Genomic DNA, 6329 nt, shown 5'->3' on the forward strand with positions numbered 1-6329 from the left:
CCAAAAGCATTGGCAGCAAAAGCCAAAATAGACAAATGGGATCTAATTAAGCTCCAGAGCTTCTGTACAGCAAAGGAAACCATCATTAGAGCGAGCCAGCAACCACCAGAATGGGAAAAAATTTTTGCAATCTACCCATCTGACAAAGGGCTAATACCCAGAATCTGCAAAGAACTAAAACACATTTACAAGAAATAAACAATTCAAAAGTGGGCAGAGGATATGAAGAGATACTTTTCAAAAGAAGACATCTATGAAGCCAACAAACATATGAAAAAATGTTCATCATCACTGGTCATTAGAGAAATGCAAATCAAAACCACATTGAGATACCACCTGATGCCAGTTAGAATGGTGATCAGTAAAAAATCTGGAGACAACAGATGCTGGAGAGGATGTGGAGAAATAGGAACACTTTTACACTGTTGGTGGGAGTGCAAATTAGTGCAACCATTGTGGAAGACAGTGTGGTGATTCCTCAAGGACCTAGAAATACCATTTGACCCAGCAATCCCATTACTGGGTATATACCCAAAGAATTATAAACTGTTCTATTATAAAGACAAATGCACACGTATGTTCACTGTGGCACTGTTTACAATAGCAAAGACCTGGAACCAACCCAAATGTCCATCAGTAATAGACTGGATAAAGAAAATGTGGCACATATACACCATGGAATACTATGCAGCCATAAAAAACGATGAGTTCCTGTCCTTCATAGGGACATGGATGAATCTGGAAACCATCATTCTCAGCAAACTGACACAAGAACAGAAAATCAAACACTGCATGGTATCACTCATAGGCGGGTATTGAACAAATAGAACACGTGGACACAGGGAAGGGAGCATCACACACTGCGGACAGTTGGGGGAGACTAGGGGAGGGGTAGTGAGGGATAATGTGGGGAGAAATACCAGATATAGGTGATGAGGGGAGGAAGGCAGCAAGCCACCTTGCCATGTAACAATCCTGCATGATCTGCACATGTACCCCACAACCTAAAATACAATTTTTAAAATTAGGCACATGCTAAATGCTGAAGATATGATAAACAACAACAAACACGGTATCTGCCCTCTGACAGAACTTAGAATTTCTAGTGAGCTATGAACATTAATCAATAATCACCAAAAATGCCAGAATATAATTGCACACAAAAATCAATGCAGTGAAGGCAACATGCATGGTTCACTGACATTTGAAAAAAGAGTGAAATGTACCCTTCTAGGTGATACGAGGGGTTCAAGGAGATCCAGAAGTAGAGGGACGAACACATGTAAAGGATATTGTGACTAAAGGTAAAAGACCAAGGACAGGAGTGGTACAAGTTGAGGCTGCAGATACAGGCAGAGGCTGGGCTGTGCAAGACTTCACAGGGCCACCAAGGCTTCAAGTCTATTCTAAGCACAACAGGAAACCATGAAAGGGTTTCATGCCGAGTCTTCAGGTTGAGGGAGCCATGCTGTGTGTGGTAAAATTCATTTTGAAAAGAATATTTGCAATTATTTTAGTGCATAAACTTTCTCCTGGGTGTGTCTGATATCTGACTCTAGATAAAGATTTGATGACAATGAAAGTAGAAGTGGGCCATGAGGGAAACTGGCCTGCCTCCCTTCGCAAAGTAGGTGAGTTTGTTACAGACGTTTAAGCAAATCGGCCTCATCAGACATAATATTTGGAGCTGGTGCTGCCCTATGAGAGTCTCATTGGAATCTAGGTATTTAGGGATTTGAGGATTCAGTAAATCATTTAAATCTTCCCAAGCATCCTAATTCCAATTATCAGGGTCTGTTTCCCAATTCATTTCATAATTTTCTCTGGTTGTGAATTCATACATTTACATAAATTCTTTAAATTCAGTCTGCAGTATAATTCATAGATCTATATGATCAGATATTTGATTTATAGTCAGAACAGCCTTGTGAATACAAGAGAAAATATATTATCTTAGGAAAGTGTAAAATGCTCCTGACTTTTTGACAGAGATTTTACCCAAAGATTTAAAATCTTGAGCTCACCATTGCTTTATTGTAAGCCATGTGACATGATTAGAAGGAGCCATTCTACCCCAAAGCCCTTATATTCCTCACTATCTTCAGAATTTTTGCTGTCAAAAGCCACTCACTTTGTTCAGACTTTGCACTTCTTTCCAAACAGCTGCAGCTGAAATTTAAAGGCCACTTCACCCATTTGCCATGGATCATCAGTGTCCCATCCAGTCCTCACTTCCTTAAAACTCAACTACAAATTAGATTATGTTAAAATCAAGAAACCCTATTCATCAAAGACACCATTAGGATAACATAAAGGAAATCCTCAGAGTGAAAGAAGATATTTGCACCAAATATAACCAACAAAGAGTTGGTGTCTTACTAGTTGGTAAGAAAAAGACAGATAACCAAGGAGTGAAATGAACAAGAAACTTGGTCACTTCAGAAAAGAGAATTTTCAAATATCAGACCATTGTATGAAAAGATGCTCTACCACTGGACCCCTTCCTGACACCTTACACTAAAATTAACTCCAGATGGATTAAAGACTTAAACATAAGACTTAACGCCATAAAAACCCTAGAAGAAAACCTAGGCAAAACCATTCAGGACATAGGCATGGGCAAGGACTTTAGGACTAAAACACCAAAAGCACTGGCAACAAAAGCCAAAATAGACAAATGGGACCTAATTAAACTCCAGAGCTTCTGTACAGCAAAAGAAACAATCATTAGAGCGAACTGGCAACCACGAGAATGGGAAAAAATTTTTGCAATCTACCCATCTGACAAAGGGCTAATATCCAGAATCTACAAAGAACTAAAACAGATTTACAAGAAACAAACAAACAAACAAACCCATCCAAAAGTGGGAGAAGGATATGAACACTTTTCAAAACAAGACATATATGAGGCCAACAAACATGAAAAAATGCTCATCATCACTGATTATTAGAAAAATGCAAATCAAAACTCCATTGAGATACCGCCTCACGCCAGTTAGAATGGCAATCATTAAAAAATCTGGAGACAACAGATGCTGGAGAAGATGTGGAGAAATAGGAACACTTTTACACTGTTGGTGGGAGTGTAAACTAGTTCAACCATTGTGGAAGACTGTGTGGTGATTCCTCAAGGACCTAGAAATATAAATTCCATTTGACCCAGCAATCCCATTACTGGGTATATACCCAAAGGATTATAAATCATTCTGTTATAAAGACACACACGCATATGTTCATAGTGGCACTGTTTACAATAGCAAAGGCCTGGAACCAACCCAAATGCCCATCAACAATAGACTGGGCAAGGAAAATGTGGCATATGTATACCATGGAATACTATGCAGCCATAAAAAACGATGAGTTCATGTCCTTTGTAGGGACATGGATGAATCTGGAAACCATCATTCTCAGCAAACTGACACAAGAACAGAAAATCAAGTATCGCATGTTCTCATTCATAGGCGGGTGTTGAACAATGAGAACACATGGACACAGGGAGGCAAGCATCACACACTGGGGTCTGTTGTGGGGGGTAAGGGAGGGACAGCGGGGGGAGTGGGGAGGTCTGGGAGGGATAACATGGGGAGAAATGCCAGATGTGGGTGACAGGGGGATGGAGGCAGCAAACCACATTGCCATGTGTGTATCTATGCAATAATCCTGCATGATCTGCATATGTACCCCAGAAACTAAAGTACAATTAAAAAAGGATGCTCTACCTTATTTGTCATTAGAGAAATGCAAATTGAAACTATGACGAGCTGTCACTACATACACATCAGAATGACCAAAATTTTGAAAGAAAGACCCAAGTTCAAAAGACTGTGGCTTGGCAGGAGTCAGCAAGAATACAGCACAACTAGGATTTTGATACACTGATGATAAAACTGTAAATTGGTATGATTACTTCAGAAAACTCTGATATTATCTCCTAATGCTAAATATAAACATATTCTATGCTCTAGAAATTTCACTTCTACATATACATATATCCAGAAGAAAAAAATACAAATATGCACCAAAAGACATGTGCAAAAGAGTACATTTCAGCATAATTCATAACAGTTAAGAGTAAAAACAACCTAAATGTCCATCGATGGTATAATGACTAGAAAAATACCTGTGATGTGGTCATACAAAGGACTACAATACACTGACAATATGGCCATATACGTCAGTCAACATGATATTAAGAAAAAGAAGCTAACTACAATAGAATATACATACATATGAGTTCCTTTATATAAAGTTTAACAGGCAAACCTATCTTTGGTAGGTTTTTCAGGTAGAAGTCAGGAGAGTACCTCTTAGGAAGAGACAGACAGCCCAGAGATAAATGCTTCTGGGTACTAGTAATGTTCTATTCCATGGCCTGGATGATGATTACTTGGGAATTTGAGAACTCCTAAATTTATTTATTTTATTTTTTAACTGGCTCAGTAACCAGTCCTAGATTCTCATTTCCTTAAGGATCTGTTGCTTGCAATTATTTCCCTTAGCATCTACCAATTTGATGTAAACGGAACTCGCCCTGGCTAATTGAAGCATAAAGAGATTTGTAGAAAATATCAGGCAACTCATAGGAACTCCAGGAGGACGGGAGAACCAGACTAGGATGTTACACAGACAAGAACAATGCAATTGAGAATGCCTCTGCTGCCTGTGGCTTGCCACAGTTTCCTGTGAAGACTCCAGGTGCATCTGCCAACAAGCCTGCCTGGCCTTCAAACTCCTAGTCATGGGTTCCTACCTCATGGTGCTTACTTCTGCCTCCAACTCTTGCATTAGTCTTGATGGATGCTTCCCATTTGAAAGGAAACCTGGAAAATACAGGAGCTCTACTTTGAGCATGAAGAACTCACAATGTGAGAAACAGCAAACCATTAAAGTGTTGCTCAAAAGTTGCTGGGCACTGAAAAAAACATATTCCTGCTATAATTGTACCAGTAATTATTTGCAAACTTTCTAAAAACTGGTAAGTCTGGTGCTATTAAACATTCACAAATTGTAGTTGATATGGATTAGATATTTGTCCCTGCCCAAATCTTATATTGAAATGTAATCCCCAATGTTGGAGAAGAGACCTGGTAGGAGGTGTTTGGATCACGAGTGTGGATCTCGCATGATGGTTTGGGATATTCCTTTGGTAATGAGTGAGCTCTCAGTCTGAGTTCACACAAAATTTGGTCATTTAGGTGTTTGGCACCTTCCCTTCCACTATCTGTCTCACTGACTCCTGCTTTTGCCATGTGACATGCCTGCTCACCTGTTACCTTCCACCATGATTGTAAGCTTCCTGAGGCCTCCCTAGAAGCAGGGCAGGTGCCAACACCATGCTTCCTGTACAACCTGCAGAACCATGACCCAATTAAACCTTTCTTTATAAGTTACTCAGTTGCTGTTAATATATAGCAATGCAAGAACAGCAAACTATAGTAGTCAAGGAAAAAAACTTACAAATTCTTTTTATAAAGCCTATGTAATGTTAAAACCAACACCTTGTCAACCTCCTTCACAAAAATCTCATTAATATCAAAACAAAAATCCTGAACAAAATGGTAGCAAGTGAAATCTGGCAATGCATTTTAAATATAATTATACCATGACAAAGCAAGTTTATTCCAAGAATGGAGGAAAAGTTTAATAATGGAATATCTTTCAATATAATTCACCATACTAAGTAGTTAAAAGAGAAAGATGATGTAATTTCTCGGCAGAAACCTATACGACATTTAATGAAATTTAATACTCACTCCTGAATTTAAAAAAAATGGAAGAAACAGTTCATATAATAGCTATTTGTAGGGTTTGGGATGCAGTTTTCTTTCCCCTCTCTTTTGTCAACAGCAATCCAAATTTCCTTGAACTGTACCTATCCTCTTTCAGGCCACACATTTTGGTAAGGGTTGATACACTCCGAGTCCCACATGCAGGTGATTATGCCAAAAGCATAATGGTATTTCTAACTTCTGACTACACGAGCTAATTTAGAGCCAGGATGATGTGCCAACTCTTCAGGGTATAGGATCTTTGGTTTTCCACAGGACTTGAGCCTAGGAGGCTGTAGGCTGAGCAGTATAGGTAGCCATGTTGCTCTTGCCTTACACCTAAAAGAGAACCATTAGAATGTAATTCTCATGAAGCCAGGTACTTTTAGTTGCCTTTTTGGCAACCATATTTCTAGCACTAAAAGAGTCGTTCCTGGCACATATTAGGTACCTGGTAAATATTTTCTGTATGAATGAATGGTTGAAGCCACAATTGAGGTATCTTAACCTGAATTATGAAAAACATCTGGATCTCGGTGTTGTCACTTGAGACCCTAAATC

At 39.0% G+C, this 6329-nt stretch overlaps 1 long non-coding RNA gene across 1 annotated transcript in view; it reads left to right on the forward strand.

The window, feature by feature from the left end:
* LOC116532043 overlaps window positions 1-6124 on the forward strand; it is an 18439-nt gene extending 12315 nt beyond the window's left edge. The window contains exon 3 of the long non-coding RNA XR_004260689.1: window positions 6115-6124. This is a non-coding gene — a long non-coding RNA (uncharacterized LOC116532043). The remainder of the gene's footprint in view (window positions 1-6114) is intronic.
* The last annotated feature ends 205 nt before the right edge of the window (window positions 6125-6329 follow it).

Source organism: Sapajus apella, unplaced genomic scaffold (assembly GCF_009761245.1).
Source record: "Sapajus apella isolate SASKATOON/1434 unplaced genomic scaffold, GSC_monkey_1.0 scaffold74, whole genome shotgun sequence".
NCBI lineage: Eukaryota > Metazoa > Chordata > Mammalia > Primates > Cebidae > Sapajus > Sapajus apella.